The sequence below is a fragment of the Triturus cristatus genome, chromosome 7 (assembly GCF_964204655.1).
Source record: "Triturus cristatus chromosome 7, aTriCri1.1, whole genome shotgun sequence".
NCBI classification, from domain to species: domain Eukaryota; kingdom Metazoa; phylum Chordata; class Amphibia; order Caudata; family Salamandridae; genus Triturus; species Triturus cristatus.
Genome location: NC_140590.1, coordinates 1260922494 through 1260940681, shown reverse-complemented (window position 1 = coordinate 1260940681; position 18188 = coordinate 1260922494). Strand labels below are relative to the sequence as shown.

The 18188-nt window shown below is 47.4% G+C and overlaps 1 protein-coding gene across 1 annotated transcript in view; it reads left to right on the top strand.

Moving 5' to 3' along the window:
- Positions 1 to 252: 252 nt before the first annotated feature.
- The window catches only part of LOC146811775 (uncharacterized), a 227916-nt gene continuing 209980 nt past the window's right edge, over positions 253 to 18188 (top strand). Inside the window, exon 1 of the mRNA XM_085614535.1 lies at positions 253 to 525. The gene's annotated coding sequence lies outside the window, so the exon portion shown is untranslated. The remainder of the gene's footprint in view (positions 526 to 18188) is intronic.

The following is an 18188-nucleotide window of genomic DNA, read 5'->3' as shown; positions in this document are numbered from 1 at the left end:
CGGCGCACTATGCATAAACATAGATTTTAAGCTTGCTGTGTTTTTAAGCCTCACCCTTAAATTAAATCGGCCACGCCCCTTTGAGAGACCCTCCAGTTTTGTCATCCCACTTAAAGCTCTGGTTAAGGTCATGACAACACATCGAGCTCTGAAAACAGCCTCCCTGACCCGCACCCCACGAGCGGAAATGCCAGAATGCCCCGTCCGGCACGTTGCTGCGCGCGCCTCTTCGCGTGAGGGAGGAAAGTTGGCTCGAGCGTGCTGCACCTGCTTGGGGCCGGTCCCCAGCGAGATGATTTCTGTGCTCTCGGAAGATTACGGTTTCCATGGACGCAGCATTGGCAGGTGAACGACGACCTCTGCAAGGGAAGATGACACGAACATCCCTTCTCACACGGCATGAGCACAGTACCAGCCGGACACAGCACCTTGGGGGCCGCTTGAAAGAAATGAGAGCCGTGACCCGGCCGGAGACGGAGACCGAGGCCCTAGGGGAGAGACCCAGAGAGATTGCCGCTACTTGAGGTGAGAGCCAATTAAAGGCGGGGGTCTGAGACCACCCAGAGCTCTGCCAAAGTAACTCCATGCAACTTTAACACGTACTTTGTTTGCCCCCCAAGAAAGATGGGAAAATACTTAGGGGCCCGTTATCTGGTACCTGGATTCCGGTCTGTCAATCGTTGATACCAACATTTTAAAAGCAGAAAGTGGGAGATTAAAAAAAATATATATATTGGGGGAATGTATATTCTCCATTGACATATATTAAAGCAGAGACACATTTAGACAGGAGAGTAAAAATAAAGATATTTTTGATTTAAAAAAAATAGGGAGTTTCCCGCCTGAATCGGGTCTGTTGGCATCTATGGTTAGCCCCAAAGCCCCAAATTTATGAATACTAGAAGTATTGGTAATTCCAAAAGGGATGAAGTGGATTTTACAGGGTTTAAAGGGGAAATCTTTGGTGTGTTGTGAAATAAATTTCCAGGAATCAGTCATGCCGCCAGTAATTCTTTATTTCCCCATGGAATTTGAGACAGTGATATGGGCTTCTAAAACCAACTGAAATCTCTGGGTGAAAAGTATGAGGTCCGCAGTAAAGCAGACTTTGCTTGTCAAGTGGGGCACTGACAGGACTTACCCGCCACATCAGAACTAACAAGCATTGGTAAATGCTTTAGGTTTTGCCTGTGTGATTAATAATAAGCTGTTTTTTGTTGTAAGTTGTACCTTGCAGAGTAGTTGTACAATATAAGCTACAGAAAGTCTGTTAAAGTGTTATGACTTGTTTATGTACAAGACGCAATATATTGTGCTGGTACTAGTGGTATAGTGCGGGTAATTAATAGCAACATTTTGAAAATTGGAATGAAAGAGGGAAATAATAGAATTAATTGATGTAATAGCAATATTTGGTGTTTAGAGGAGTTATGACAACTTTTGGGACTGGTGCAATTGCACCTGCTACACCATTCAAATCATGACCCTATTGCCTGTAAGGTAACTGCACTTGTGACTGCCTGTTTAGTAGTAAGATGTTGCAATATTTGGTGTTTAGAGGGGTTCCCAGAGCTCTGGCCCCGGTGCCACTGCACCTGGTGCACCATTCAAATCAAGCCCCTTTTAACTGAAAGATAACTGCAATTGTGTCTGCCTGTATAATAGTACAATATAGCATTATTAGGTGTTTAGAGGAGTTCTGACAACTTTGGGCCCGGTGTCACTGCACCTGCTGCACCATTCAAATCATGACCCTGTTGTATGCAAGGTAAGTGCACTTGTGACTCCCTGGTTAGTTGAAAAAATATAGCAATATTAGTGGGTTCCTAGAGCTTTTGGTCCTGGTACTACTGCACCTGCTGCACCATTCAAATCCTGACCATATTCCCTCCTAGATAAATTCACTTGTCATATTTTCAAACAATCTGGGTTTAGTGGGGTCCCTAGAACTTTTGGCCCTAGTGCCACTGCACCTGCTGCTTCATTCAAATCATGACACTGCTGTCTGCAAGGTAACTGCACTTGTGGTTGCCTGTTTAGGAATGAAATATAGCAATATTAGGTATTTAGTGGGGTGCCTGGAGCTTTTGGTCCCATTGTCACTGCACCTGCTGCACTATTGTAATCATGACCCTGTTGCCTGCAAGATTACTGAACTTGTGACTGCCTGTTTAGTAGTAAATTACAGCAATATTTGGGCTTAGAGTTATGACAACTTTTGGCCCGGTGCCCCGGTGCCACTGCACCTTTTGGACCATTTAAATCAAGCCCCTTTCAACTGCAAGGAAACTGTGACTGCCTGTTTAGTAGTAACATATAACAATATTAGGTGTTTAGAGGAGTTCTGACAACTTTTTGGTCCGGTGCCTCTGCACCAGCAGCAACATTCAAATCATGACCCTAGTGCCTGAAAGATAACTGCACTTGTAGCTGCCTGTTTAGTTGTAAAATATTACAATAATTGGTGCTTAGAGGGGGGTGCCTGAAGTTTTTGGTCCTGGTGCCACTGCACCTGCTCCACTATTGAAATCATGACCAAAGTGCTTGCTAGGTAACTGCATGTGTGACTGCCTATTTAGTAGTAAAATATAGCAATTCTAGGTGTTTAGTGCGGTCTCTAGAGCTTGTGGCCCAGTTGCCACTGCACCATTCATATCAATTACCTTTTAACGTCAAGGTAACTGCAATTGTGACTGCCTGCTTAGTAGTCAAATATAGCAATATTATGTGTTTAGAGGAATTCTGACAACTTTTGTAACCGGTGCTACTGCAGCTGCTGCACCATTCAAATCATGACCCGTTTGTCTGCAAGGTAACTGCACTTGTGACTACCTGTTTAGTGGTAAAATATAGCATAGCTCGTATATATTAACTTTATTTTTAGCGTTCAATGTTTATTGCAACATTTAGAATTTGATCATAAAGACCAAATAGATTACGTTGAAAAAATCAATCTGATAAAGTCTACAAAGTGCAGAGAAAGGTACTGAGGCATTAATAGAAAATGCCAAAAACGTTCTAAGGCTAAAGCATCTGCTTTACACAACTAAGTAATAAAAAGCAAGCATTGCAGCATGCTATTGGAAGCTGTTTGCATTTTCCGTGGGAAGAGATCTTATCTTGACAGCAAATGGGACTTAAACAGTGTGAACAGCTTTAGTAGAAGTATCGTAAATGCATGTAGCCAAGGGAAGTTAACAACAAGCATTGGCATAGCCAATAGGTCTCGCCTTTGGGACCTTATAAGTGTTTAGCCATGCAGCACTTGATGTAGTTGCACCAAGAATATTGTGCTGGATAACTATACACTTATAAGGTCCCAAAGGCGAGACCTATTGGCTATGCCAATGCTTGTTTTTTTAAACGGTTGTGACATACAAACACCAGCCGTGCCGATACAATACTGGCCAGGAAGCAACACTATGCCGTATTAACTTCTATGTTGTCTATATTAAGTAGCTTTAGTTGTAGTAACAAAGAGCAACAAGGAAGCTATCGACTTCAGGAATGTGAAAGAAACCTCTCGTATCTTGAAAGCTGATGACCCATGACGAGAGAGGAAAGCCACATAGCGCCTCTGCTCGTAAGCGCGTACCTGCGCACATGCACGCAAGCTCTAGGCCACAGTGTAGCACTTTGAAAAGCCCCTTACTAAAAGTCCAGCATCAGCGCATGCGCTGCTCTAGGCTCGACCTAAAAAAAAAAGCTCCACACAAAAGTGAATGAACATAGTAATTCGGCTATGGGAACTGATAAGAGCTCCTTTTTAAAATGTATTAAACATAAGAGATTTCACAAGCACAGCCCAGCGCTGTGCAGGCAAAACCCTAAAAAGGGTTGCTGCAATTAAACGATTCTACGACTGTGGTGTTTGCCACATCATTATAGATTTACTGCATTTGCAATATAATTCATTATCTTCTGTATAATTTGTATATTTAAAACAAAATGTTTCAAGGGTAACAATGTCTACAAAATGCGCCACATATGGTGCTGCTTAGTGACAGATCCTTAACACGGTTAGATGGTCACCCACCTTGCAGATGCTTACTGCTGTACCCCGTTGCTAAACTGATATTAATGAGGCTTATAATTTGTCCAAACAGTATTAATGTGTCAAAATGACAAAGCATTGAAATAATTTAGCAACAGGTGTGCCAAGTGCCACATAATTTAACTTGTCTTTCAGCATAATTTAGTCAATCCTGTGCATAATTTACTGGGCGCATAATTCCATTAGACCTGGTTATCGGGTGTTGCTTTCCTATGTATCATATAATGCTTACCAGCAGTGTTCGCTGCTTATCCAGTACAGAGACCTACACAGGACTACACAGGACTCACCATTGCACCACATTCCTTACCTGCAGAATGCTGTGCTATTCCAGTACCGGAACTCATGTAGAACTCCTTCAGTGCATATACATCCTGACCTCTTACACTACAGCTGGTTATGTATTGCTACCTATATATCGACCTGCCAGTGCACATCAGTCCTGAGTCTGACCAACACCATCTTCGTTTTGCTAAAGACATCTTGGGAACATTCAGAAAGCTGACTTAGACATGCATTCCATAAATTGTTGACCATTGGCTTTGTGGTTTGTACCTCACATTTTCCGGCATTCTATGTGCTGACTTATTTATTTTCATGTGTCCAGCTTGAGTTTGTACCTTTGTTGCCCAAACCTTGTATACTGTTTTCTTCAACAAACTCACTTTTCGTAAACAGGCTTTTAAATCTTGGTCTTATCTTGTCACATTTGCTCTGCATTCAAAGACAAAGGTCAAGTGTCACCCTGTCTTTGGAGGGAGTTTGGTGTTTGCTTTTCTGTCTCGGACTTTAAAGTGAGAGAATTTATGTGACAATCCTGCTAAGTACCCATGTAAGAGTAGAGGATGTAGGGTGTTTTCTTTTCTAGAACACAACAAAAAAAAATGAACGGTGCTGATGTTTGTACAAATGAAGCACTTTTTTTGTCATTCTACAGTGTGGTGGAAAAAAAATATTTGAATACGATCAAAACACATCAATACAGTACTAGGTGATGACATGTACACATTATTGCTTGTGTGCAGTAAAACAATATTTTGGTGCAAATGTAATGGTTGTTTAAATCTACCTCACTCTACCCCACACAGCACCATTGCAATCTACCCCACTCTACCTCCACTCCATTCAATTCTACCACTCTATAATCCACCCAATCCACCCCACTCAAATCCAACCCACTCCACTTCAATCTACCCCAATCCACCCCACTCTTCCCCAACCAAGCCCACTCCACTCCAATCTACCCCAATATATCCCACTCCACATGCCCTAAAATATCCCACTCCACTCTATCTCAATCTACCCTAATCTACCTACCCCTATCTACCCCACCCTATTCCACCCCAATCTACTTAAAAAAAACTCGGACATACAACGGAACGTAATAATGACTTTCTTCCGTTCCATCGTATGTTCGTGTTTGCTAACCCCCCCACCCTGCCCCTCCCCCGACTCCTTCCTGACAAACAACACTCTTATTTTAGTGCTGGGACTGACACATGGATGTACCAGCGTGCCTCACTCTTAGCTTGAAGCCCCTCTGCTATTCCAGCATTGAAGCCCACCCACAGCTGTGCCCGTGCACATCATCCGAACTCGACTACACCTGGTTGTTGATTTAGCTCAGCCCCGAAATGCGTCACCCCGTGCTTCCCCCGTGCAGGGACTCACACACAGCTGTGCCAGTGCACGTCAAGCGTCGACCCAACTAAGCTTTTAAGGAAAAAAGCGGGTGTTTCTGCTCCTTTCATGTTACAGTGAGGTGCGCTGAGAGGATCGGAGTAAAAAACACGCAGTGTACAAAAATAACACGACGACTCCTGGGCTCAGAGCGGCGATGTGTTTGTGACAACCGATGGGAAGGAGGGTATTCCCGTCCTTAATCTGTGAGTCTATTGTGGTGTGTCTATTCGCGTCTCCCTCAGGGGACGCCCGCACACAGGCACAGGCCTAGTCATTCACTCAGGAAACTGCTCAAGGGACTGAGTTCAGTTCTGCGCATTGATTCTGAAACTAGAACCCCATTTTATAAACCTTGGTGGGGAAGGGGGGGGGCGCTAAGAGAACCATGTAGAACACTGACATAGCTACCAGTAATGCAGCAGGTGCAGTGGCACAAGTGACATCGCATCTCAGTAAAGGCTGTTTTTTTTACTAACAAGTTAGGGAAAAGGTGGATATTTTCCTTGCTTGCATTAAGGCCCATGATACCTTGCTTTGCAAAGTGTCCTGGCAAATTGTGTTTCACGTTTACACATGCCTCTGCACAAACTCTGGATTTTGCCTTAATTAAATGTGGTAATTCAGTCAATAGCCATCAGGGGCTCACAGCCAAGTCCCTGCTGCAGCGTCGGCCTAGCCTTAGACCCAGGGGTGTGAAGTGCTGTGGCAGAGAAGGATGCTGCATTGTAGGAGTGGTGGGTGACAAGACATCAGCCATCAGATTGGCGGGTGACAGTTTTTTTTTAAACATAAATGAAGATATTATTACAATTCCTAACTATAACACCACTTTAACTTTTGTTTTTTTCAGTGAGTGTATACATACAAATCTATCTATCTATCTATCTATCTATCTATCTATCTATCTATCTATCTATCTATCTATCTATCTATCTATCTATCTATCTATCTATCTATCTATCTATCTATCTATCTATCTATCTATCTATCCATACATACATATATATGTGCATACATATATATACATATACTAGTTAGGATCATATTTCTATAGAAACAAGTTTTTTGACTTGCATATATCTTGGCGCCGTTTGACAAGTCTCCACAACATTTTTCCCAAAAAGTGTCATAGTGAGTCTTGTTGTGCATGGAAAGTTTTATGGTGATCCATCAAGGGGGGGCCAAGAAAAAAGGGGGTAAAAAGAAATATCATTTCCCATGTTAATTTCCACAGGAGCTTTGAACACGACTACATCCCAACAGGCGCGGTGCGTCCATTGGGGTGTTGGGGCATTGCCCCCCAGCCCCCGCGCACCCGCCCGCGCCCGCAGCTCCCTCGGTGTCTCTGAACTTAGTTTACTTAAGTTCAGAGATGCCGAGGGTGGGGAGAACTGACAATGCATGTCAGTGAGCATGACGTCAGACCGTGGGCGGTCCCGCGTCATGTTGACTGACATGCATTGTCAGACCAGGCAGCACTGCAGCACAAGTGCGCATGAGTGGGCATGGTGAGCTAATTTTTAGCCCGTGCCCAGTCATGTGCACTTGTGTTTTCACGGACTTGCGCATGCCCATTAGGAGCCCCTCGGTCTCCTAATGGGCAGGCGGCGGGCGAGGAGTAGGCTGTGCCCTCAGCCAATCCTGGCGCTGCAGCAGCGCCAGGATTGGCTGAGGGGTTGCCACTGCAGTGCTGACGTGCTGTTCCATCCAGTTTGAAGAGGGCAGAGAGACGCCAACGTGGACCAGGAGCAGTCTAGCAGAGGCGGTCAGGTAAGTTTTCCTTTTAATTTTATTATAGTATTCTCCCGTGCGACCCCCCCCGCACGTGAGCAAAAAAAAATGTCTAGCTCACACAGATCAAAAGTTACTAAAAATGTGCCTAAGAGTTTTTGCGCAGTAGGAGGCCATTCGCAAACTGCCCATCTTTCATGTGCTTATTTCTGTATTTGGTTGTTAACCTGAAACTAAAAGGTGAAATCTGTGCCCAGACAGTATTGCCATTGTAAAAATGACACAATAATGAAGTGAAGCTATCAGCAGATGTGCCGCTTATGCTGCATAATTTGCATAATTTGCGTTTTAGTGCTGAATAATCTAGTCTAATGTGCCACATAATTGGGTGCTACCCTGGCGCATAATTTGAGCGGCTGAGTATAAGAAAAATATAACCGGAAATTAAAAGGCCCCTCGCACGACTGGTGTCACTGCACCTGCTATACTTTTGATTCCTACATCTCGGCTGCTATTATGCTGTAGTATTCGTGTTCTGTGCGTGCGCCCCAACAGTACTACAAATATATTCTGCAAGACGTATGCGTGTGCTAACCACGTACATAAACACGTGACCCCCCCCGTGCATGACCCCCCCCCACGACTGCTCACACGTTCGTTTGCTTCCTTTGCAATCATTTTACGCCTCGCAACTTTCAAATGTCACCAGCCGCCCCTGCATCCCAAACCGCTCGATGGAATTACACCAAATTTGGTAGTGAGGTAGATTTTGGTTGGCAGATCAGGCTTTCAGTTATCCAGTGTAAGTAGTTGTTGAGAAATTTAAGTTTCAGTAGTTGTTGAGAAATTTAAGGGAAAGCAAATAAGGATATCTGAGGTGAGATCTCAATGGCTGCCAACACTCCAACGAGGAAGTTTTGGCAGCCATCTTGGGACTAGGCCTCAGCCAAGTCTCACATAAACAGTTAAATAAAATGAAAGGGGACAGTGTAGGAATACCCTGACCCCTAGGTGTGGTAGTGGGGTCACCCAGTAACCCCAACAGGGCCAAAAAAATCTCTTTAAAAAAAATCAATAAAACGCGACAAAGCTGCAAATCTGCAATACAATTTTTTTTAAAACGAACGTTGGCTCCTGCACTTGTTTTGAATACAGCCCCTAGAAGGGCCAGGTCCCAAGGGAATTTTTTTAAAGGAGGGGTGCACGGGCCCCCCTCCTACGGTTCATTGAGCCCCAGGGACCACTACCTCCAAAGGGCTTTATAAAAAGGAGCGGGGAGCACAGGCCCCCCAATATGGGCTGTATAAAACACGGGGACCACCACCTCCCCAGGGCTACATAACACCCAAAAGTAAGTCCCCTACAGCAAGATTGCTCAGACCGCATCAGGGGTATTACCCTCTTTCTTTACCACTCTGCAAATGCACCTCCTGGCACACTACTAGTTAGGGGTTGAAGTCCTCTAGGCTGCTGAGCGTTGTTGGGGTCCAGGAACTCCATTGTTGCCACAAGTAAGTCCCCCACAAAGGGATCGCTCAGACATCGTCAGAGACCCGCCCCCTTTTTCAACCATTCGGCAAATGTGACTCTTGAGACACTACTCATGGTGGATGAAGTCTAGGGGTGAGTGCGCCAGTAAACCTCACCTCGCAGGGGGTTGGCGGAGTTTTTGCCAAACTCTGTGTTCCAAGTGGAGCATGGAGTGGCAAAACGACACAAACCCTGCCAGTGGAGTGGAATTTACTGCCCACCCCTATCAGAGACTCACACACCCAATTACTCAGTCACTCATAGATCCTGATCATATATTCAGTCACTCACCCAAGCAATCACTCACACAGCTACTCACTCACCCATACAGCAACTGACACACCTGGTTATTCACCTATACAGCCACTCACTCACCTATACAGCCTCTGAACAGAGCTACCCACTCACCCATACAACCACTCACCCACTCACTCACAAACCCACAGAACCACTTACATACCTATTCATACATCCATACAACCACTCACACATCCATACAACCACTCACACAGCTACTCACTCAACCATACAGCCAGTCCCACAGAAACTTACTCTCCCATACAGTCACTCACACACCTACTCACTTAAACAAACACTCACTCAAACAGCCACTCACTCAACCACACAGTCATTTACACACCGAGTCACTAACTCAGATGCCTGGTAGTTGGCTACCCGGATATTCCTGGGGACGGTGATGAAGGAGTGGACCAATCTTGGACTCAGTTAATATAGGGTGGTTTCAACCATAGCGTAAGAAAACAGGGCTTTTTGCAGATTCATCCACACTTTTTTGCCCCCATTTCGAATACTAGATGTTGTTTTTCGACTCTGACAGTGTACTGGAGGCTGCTAACCAGGCCCCAGTGCCAGTGCTCTCTCCCTAAAACTGATATGTGTAAATTGGCAACCCCAATTGACAAGGACTTTACCACCTTATAAGTTTGTAAGTCCCTAGTCTATGGTGCCAGTCGTCCCAAGGGCATTGGTAGTAAAGGGATCCCAGGCCTTGCAGCACTGTTTGTGCCACCCTGAGAGACCCAGGTAAACTACTGACAGAAGGCCTGCCATTGCAAACTGCAGAAGCAGTGCAAATGGCTCCATTTTGACTCTGCGCTCACCATGTGTGGCAGAGTCAATGCAATGCCTTTAATATATATCAGTCACCCCTAAGGAAGGCCTCCTAAAGCACAGGAGACAGATTGCAGTATATTAGAGGTGTAGACAAGTAAGTGCAAGCCTATATGTCCCTATAGTGCCATTTCCCATTAAAGGACACTATAAGTAATAGACAGTCCTTTGTATAACATGGGCTGGCACACGGACAAACCTGAGGTTCGCAATTCCATTCTGGTACCACCTAAATATGTTGTGTTTGGTATCAAACAATGTGCCTTCTCACCCCTTGACATGAATGTCATGTTGAGGGCGATGTTGCATACAGCCAGGTGGCCACATTAGAGGTTGCCCACCTGGTTGCCCCAGCTTCTCTGTGCTCTGGCTGGCAGCCTGCACTTGCTGCTGCCAAGACAGGATCCTGACCTCCTGCCAGGCAGTTTGATCACTCCCAGGAGTCAGGACTAAAAATCTAGGCAGGAAGGATGTCAGACCTCCTCCCTCCCAGGAAAGCTAGTGAAGTGGCACATCAAGGAGGTGAGCTTCAAAGGCTGCACCATCTCTGAGATGCATCAGGGCTGACTCCCAGACAAGGAAACAGCCCTGCCCTACCCCTGACACATTTGCACCTGGGCAGGCAGCAATTTAGGTATGCAAGGAGGTAATATACTTTAGAGCACACAGAGAGGCAACATAATATATTACAAAAATGCACAAATGCACAGTAGGTAACTCAATCCAGACTCTTCAGTAATGTGAGATATGTTCCTTTTAATGGATTCTTGAATCATTCATGGCTGAAGATGATCGAATAAAGCAACAAAAAATGCAGCAAACGCGTTTCGCCCCAATGGTGCTTCCTCAGGGCAGTTACTAGAATCCTCTAATCTTTTGGTGATCACTGGCGTAACTGGATCACTATATTTTATACTTAACACCAATATGTAGTCTCTCTTCCGAAGCCAGTAGTTATCACAGAAAATCATCAGTTTCTCCCACACTTTCCGTTGGATTTTCGAAGGCTGGCGGCGGGCTGAGAAGCACGGCGTCGTACTGGAGTCCATAATGAAGTAACTTTTAATACATGGAGAGTCACCTATCAAAGTGAACACAAGATAATTGAATTTGAATTACGACATACAGTTTGAGGATTCAATGCTTCTTAAGCAATTGTGGACTACTAACAGGAAGAGAGACTACATATTGGCGTTAAGTATAAAATATAGTGATCCTGTTACGCCAGTGATCACCATAAGATTGGAGGATTCTAGTAAGTGCCCTAAGGAAGCTCCATTGGGTTGAAACGCGTTGGCTGTATTTTTTGCTGCTTTATTCAATCATCTTACGCCATGAATGATTCAAGAATCCATTAAAAGGAACATATCTCACATTACTGAAGAGTCAGGATTGAGTCACCTATTGTGCATTTGTGCATTTTTGTAATATATTATGTTGCCTCTCTGTGTGCTCTAAAGTATATTATATTTGTGTAGTCCTGTGGCAGTGGACCAGTGAGGTGGGCAACATTGACCTAGAAGTATATCTACAGTGTGTGTATAGTAAGTTAGTGCAGCCTTTATTCCTTACTGCCTATTTTTCTGTTTTTGTGTATGCAAGGAGGTGAACAGCCCCAGAGGACTAGCCACGCCATCCAGGGTGGTCATCCCGGTGTGCACACTGAAAGAAGGGTTTTGCCATTTTTAGAAGTGGCAGAATAGAGGGTTCTGGTTAGAAAAGATGACCCACACCCCGGATGTGGTCATCTTAGGGGTGGACTAGCTATAGGGACTAGCAGCCCATTGGCTACTTGCTCCCTCCACCCTAACTCCCCATAATCTAGGATTTAAGGGATCCCCCTGACACAAGGGTGCAGGGAGGAGGGATCCTTCTTTCATATCATATGGATGTGCCCCGGTGTTCGGCGCTATTAGGAGGGATTGACTGGGGACATGGCTGCGGCCATGGGTCACTGGGACCCACTGGCGCGGTGGCATATCCTTGGCATAGCGGGGGAGGACCCAAATATCTCGGCATTTGGCTCATGCTGGCCTCGGCGATCGCAAAGAGGAATATTGCTCGGGCATGGGGGGGCAGCGACCCCGCTGGGGGTGGGTGACTGGGAGCGTGCTCTGAACTGGTCCTAGCTGCCAGAGAATGTAATTGATGGAAGCAGAGGTTGCCCCCAAAAATGGCAAAAGATATGGGCCCACTGAGGGGTGTATAGGCAGGGCTAAATGACAGCCGGGGATGGGTGTCCCAGTGGCACTGATCTGTAGGGATAGGGGGTAAGACGGGAGAAGGGAGGACTGCAGGGGAAGTCCCCTCACTTTGAAATGATATGTACCATGGATCATCTACACTTCTGTATCTGTGTCATATTGTATTGATGTCTCCTGTTACTGTAATAAAAGTGTTAACAAAATTAAAAATCACAAGTCATCATTAATATGAATTAACATCTGTTGAAAACGTACACCTTGCACATATTTCCCCCTTGGGAAAATGTCTTTCTGATCCTCATGGGGATCCAGTGCTTTTCTTTATGTGGCAGACTTATTTAAAGCTAAAAACACAGCCTATGTGTCCTTGATAAGGTCACCAAATCCCTCTCCCCTGTACCTCCTCCTCCACATGGTGCCTTTTTTGGGTAGCCTTTATGCTCTCCATAGCTGTAGATAGGATAGTAGTGAAACTCTACTTGACCACCAACCAGTTCCTGAATTTGTGGCATTTCTATAGTGACATGATCCCACCCTGGGAGATTATCTCGTCCCTGTATCCTCTGAATTAGTATCAGTCATATCACGTACACCGGGGCCAGAACAAATCTCCCTCTGAGTGTGTGATGTTAATGCCCAGGTATCGAAACTCGCCCTTCTGCTACAATGCTGCGCAGTCGGATGTCAGGGGCGAGAGGTCCCCAGACAGTGGAAATACCAGGGATATATTCCAAATTATCTGATAGCCAGAGTAACTGGCAAATAGCCTGAAAATATGCATGAGTCGGTGAATTGATTGTCGGGGCTTGTGCACATACAGCAGAACATCATCTGCGTACAGAGAGATACGTTCAACCAACCTCCCTTGCTTGTGATGTCATATACAAGTGGATTCTGGTGTACCCACGCAGCGAGTGGCTCTAGGGCCAGTTAAAAAATCATGGGAGAGAGGGGGCACCCCTGACGGGTGCCCCTGTGCAGTAAGAAAGGTCTGTACACTACTCCGCTGACCCTGACATGCGCGAGTGGGTCCCGATATAGAAGTCTGACCCAGTCACAGAATTTCCCACCGAAGCCCATTTGCATCATGACCACGAAAAGGTAGGGCCACTCAATACTGTCAAATGCCGTGCATGCGTCTAACAAGAGCAGCGCCGTTGCCTCATGCGGCTCTGATGCCGTCATTTGCATGACTCAATATAGCCACCAGAGATTGAGACTTTTGCTCCGGTGCGGCATAAACCCGGACTTATCGGGGTACACGATGGAGACGGTAACCGGGTGCAATCTATTTGGCAGTGCCTTGGCCAGGACCTTGGCTTTGAAATTTAGCAGGGAGAGGGGCCTATAGGAGCCACATTGGTCTGGGGGCTTGTCTTTTATTGGGATAGCTACTATTGTGGCCAGTCGGATGTCTTTGGGTAGCTGACCGGTGTCCCTAGCTTTTTGAAACATGTTGAGCATTGGCTGTGCGACCTTATCCCCCATGAATTTGTAAAATTCCACGGATTTTCCGTTGGGGCCTGCCACTTTCCCAGACTGGAATTGCTCTCCCTATCTCCTCCACCGTCAAGTCCTTATCTAGTTCAACTCTGTCTCCCTCTGAGAGTTCCCGCAGGGAGAGATCTCGGCGCATGTCCGTAGAGACTTCCCCAGATCTATTCACCACTGACTGATACAGGGCCTTGTAGTACTCGGCGACAGCCTCTGCTATGTCCCTCCTTGTTGTACATTGGGGTTTGCCCAGGGCTCGAATCTCCAGCACCCAGTTCCTGCCTCGGTCTCTCCTTTCTAGCCTTGCTATCAACTTATTTGCCATTCATATATACGCTGTTGTGTAGCAATGGTGTGCATCCGAGCAGAGTTCTCCTCAAGGTTTTTCATTTCTCGTTGTTTGAGGCTCAAGCGGTGGCTTAGTGAGCGTACCAGATCTTCCTCCCACTCCATCTCGGACTCCAGTGTCCAACCTCCTTTTCCAATGTCTAGCACTGGGCGCCCTATCCTTCTGAGCCCCCCCAGCACCATCTGAGCTTTTCCCCAGAACTCCACTTTGTAGGCCTCCATTAGGATGCAAGGTGAGTCTACAGATCCAGAGTTCTATAGGAAATAATGTTCAGTCCTGTCCCATTTCTTATCCCTGAACCCCTGGTCTTTAAAATGCGTGACTGGAGAGTGAAGTAACAGGTTGGGCCCAGGATTTGCACCTTTGCCAGGGAGTGGTCCGAGATACACCTAGCTCTCTGGCATGCCCCAGGAAGGAGCCCTGCACTTGTACAATGTGTAAGAATGTAGTCTAGGCACAACACAGGGCTATGAACAGCCGACAGGTGTGTGTATTGTCAAGCCGCCAGATTGTGCGCCCACCACAAGTCCACAAGTCCAATTGCCCCCACAAATCACAGTAGCTGCTCCAGAACCCTCCGCTGACTAGAGGGCACACTCCTGTCCATGTGTGGGGCCATCGCAGCATTCATGTCTCCTCCCATTATCAAGACCCTTGGTGGCAGCTCCATCAGAACCCCGCTAAGCTCCGTGAAAGTGTCTGTGTGTAATCTTGGTGGTATGTATAAAGAACTGAGGTTAAGAGTTAAGCTCTCCCATGTCCCCGTGAGCACAACATATCTACCCAAGGGGTCATGCTGCTGGTGCCCAGGCAGGAAGGGGATCGAGTTTTTCACCAGGATGGCCACACCTCTGGACCCAGACGAGAATCCTGCGTGGGCTAGGAGGGTGTACTCAAATCAGTTCATTGCCAGGCAACAGTTTCCCTTAAGATGGGTCTCCTGTAGGAGAACCATGCCTGGGCACATTCTGTGGAAATATCGGACGACCGTAGTATGCTTAATCTTATCGCTAAGGCCATTGACGTTCCATGCCATGGCTGTTAGGGCCATCACTGATTATGCAGCCATAGCCTGCCTAAGGTGGATTGGGTGTCCTCCTTCCATGATCTCCTCCCACCCCACCCTCCCTCTCTCTGTGTCTGTCTGTCTCACCCCATTGGTCCTGTATCCCCATACCATCAAGTGTAACCATAAACATGTAACATACCCCCTTGAAAAAACCCCACACAGCTACCCTGCACCGTAGGTCTAAAACTACCCACTGGCGCCACTTTGTAGAGGGCCTGTCACCCAGAAAAGAACTTGCAGCATAACTTGGGGTTGGCGAGTACCGCCTTATCAAACCAGTTTGCAGACTTTACCCCCTGCAAGTTCATGCAATAAGTTTTGTCATTTTGCACCCCGGCTGTTAGGTCTGCACTTACATATATGTCAGAGTGGCATGAAGTCCAAAATTCGTGCAGTGAGCCAGTGTCTTAAGGAAGTGTCAATGGCAGCCCATCCAAAGCAATGCCAAGCCCTCCTTCGAAGCAGGCGCATTCAGGTCTGGAGGGGTACCCCAGCGGTCCCCCCACTGGGCTTGGAGAACGCACCAATTTATCCGACATCTCAGTAGCATTGGACTCTTGGGTGCTGCAAGAGTCGCCCTCCCCACAATCTCGTCACCGCCTCTGCTACTCATCCTGTCCCCATGGCCTCTTCATCGGCTGCTCAAGCCAGCCCCACACCTCGTACGGTGACGTGAAGTACCAGGACCTGCTGTCCTCCAGCACACAGAGCGTCGACAGGAATAGCATCATGTATTTCAGATTCTCTGCACGGAGCACCCTCTTGACCTCCGTAAAGGTGCGTCTGTTTCTGCACCATTAGTGTGAAGTCTGGGAAAACCCAAATTGTGGCATTGTCGTGGGTCAAGCCCCCTTGTACTCGGGCCGCCTGCAATATCGCATCACTGTCCCTGTAGTTGAGGATTCTTGCTATTGTTGTCCAAGGAGGGGCCCCAGGCTTTGGCGGTGGAATTGGTGCTCTGTGCTCTCTTTCAACCATGAAGAAGTGTGTTGATGTTCTTCTCTGCCACTAAGACCTTCTCCGCCATTTTAATGAGATCCGTGCGGAGGAGGTTACTGTCCATGGTCACCTTGTCCAGCTTAGGCTCCAGCGTGTTTTTCAGTTCCACAATGGCTGCAATGATGGCTCCCTGCGAAGACCTCCTCCACCCTGGCAGACGCACCTTCCTCCACCACATGTCATGGCACCACATATTTGTCCATCTTATTAGACTGGGATGGGGCACCCTTTTGGGTCTCATTGTCTTAATTCTCACACTTTGCTGGGGCAGACGCCGGGGCCAACGTCACCTTTGCCTTTCACTGCGCCCCAATCCTGGTGCTGTTCAAACAGCGGGCGCTGCCTTCCCTCAATACACCTCCAGCACTGATGTGATGCCTGATGGCCTGGACCTCTCTGGTTCTCCATTGCACTGTTTCTCAAGAAGGGGGGTGAGGAGGAGGAGGATTCCCCCACTCTACGCTTGTTCCCTGGCGCACTCTCGTGTTTATGGGTCCCCCACTGTTATCTCACAGTCTCCCTCAGCAGGCTCCGTATTCCAACACTCAGCTTCACAAGCATGGTGCTCTCCTATGCATGCTCAGGCCTCCTCAGTCGTCTCGCCTCCCACGGTCACCTGAAAGGGAGCTGGCTCCAGGGCATGAGGGCCACTCCAGTCACTTCACTTCGGGGCTTTTTGTTAGCAGGCCATTTCTGCCCACAACTTCCAGCTTCAGCAACCAGGGAGGAGAGATGGTCTCACCACTCCACAGTCCAGCACTTTGTTGTGCTGGCTGCACCTCGCCTGTGGCCGCCCAATGCCCCTTCCTCCTCCAGCCTCGTAGACTTCCGATTTTGTAGTTGGTCCGGGTCCCTACAGGTAGAGCCCTGCCCTCCGGCACTGACTGTCACAGCTCGCAGCGTCCCAGTGTAACCGCCGGCTACCCATGTTGTCCCTGGTGTCTCTGACTCCTAGTCTGTGAGGGTCTCAGTTGAGCATCCCGGCCAGCGGATGGGGTGGGGCCTCTAGCAATCCATCACCCGCAGGCCGCACTGCCTTGCTGAGGCCCGGCAGCCGTCAAGGTGTGTGATGTCTTCTATACACCACCCTCGGCCTCCAAGTCTTCACCGAGGGTACGGCAAAGATTCACGGACACCCCGATGAGCTCCTGAGCAGTATCAGGTGGATTATGGGCACTAAAGTTAGATTTAACAAGCAATTAAGGCCACCTTGCCTGGCCCTGCATTGCTTGGAAAATTTGGAGTAACACAACACAGCCTGCATTACTCTGCCCTAGGAGGTTCTATGTATCCACCCATGGATTTTGATGAATTCCCAGATTTACCAAGACTAGGAAACCTGGGAATGTGTCAAAACTAACCCCGGGCGTAGCACTACGCTTCGCCCACGTAGTGTACGTAGCGCTGCCTGCTTCGCACTTTCCGAAGTAGGCGAAGCAGGGCAGCGCTACGCACACGCCGAGGGCGAAGCGTAGCTGCTTGCCACCCGCCACCCACCTCCCGCCCGCCCTTCTTTTAAATAATATAAGCATTGAAAAATAAATTAAAATAAGTCGACTTACCCGTAAGCGCGGCTTCTCCGGGGCTCCTTCTTTCTGTTTCTAATTTCTTCTGGCAAATGCGCATGCGCGGACACCCGCGCATGCGCATTTCTCGCGAGAAATGCGCATGCGCGGGCGTCCGCGCATGCGCATTTGCCAGAAGAAATTAGAAACAGAAAGAGGGAGCCCCGGAGACGCCGCGCTTACGGGTAAGTCGACTTATTTTAATTTATTTTTCAATGCCTATATTATTTAAAAGAAGGGCGGGCGGGAGGTGGGTGGCACGTAGTGGGGCTACGCGAAGCGCGTAGTGTGCGTAGATTTGGGCACACTACGTGCTGCTTCACGTAGCCCCACTACGCCCACTACGCCCACCCTTAGTCAAAACGCCTTCCCAGAGGAG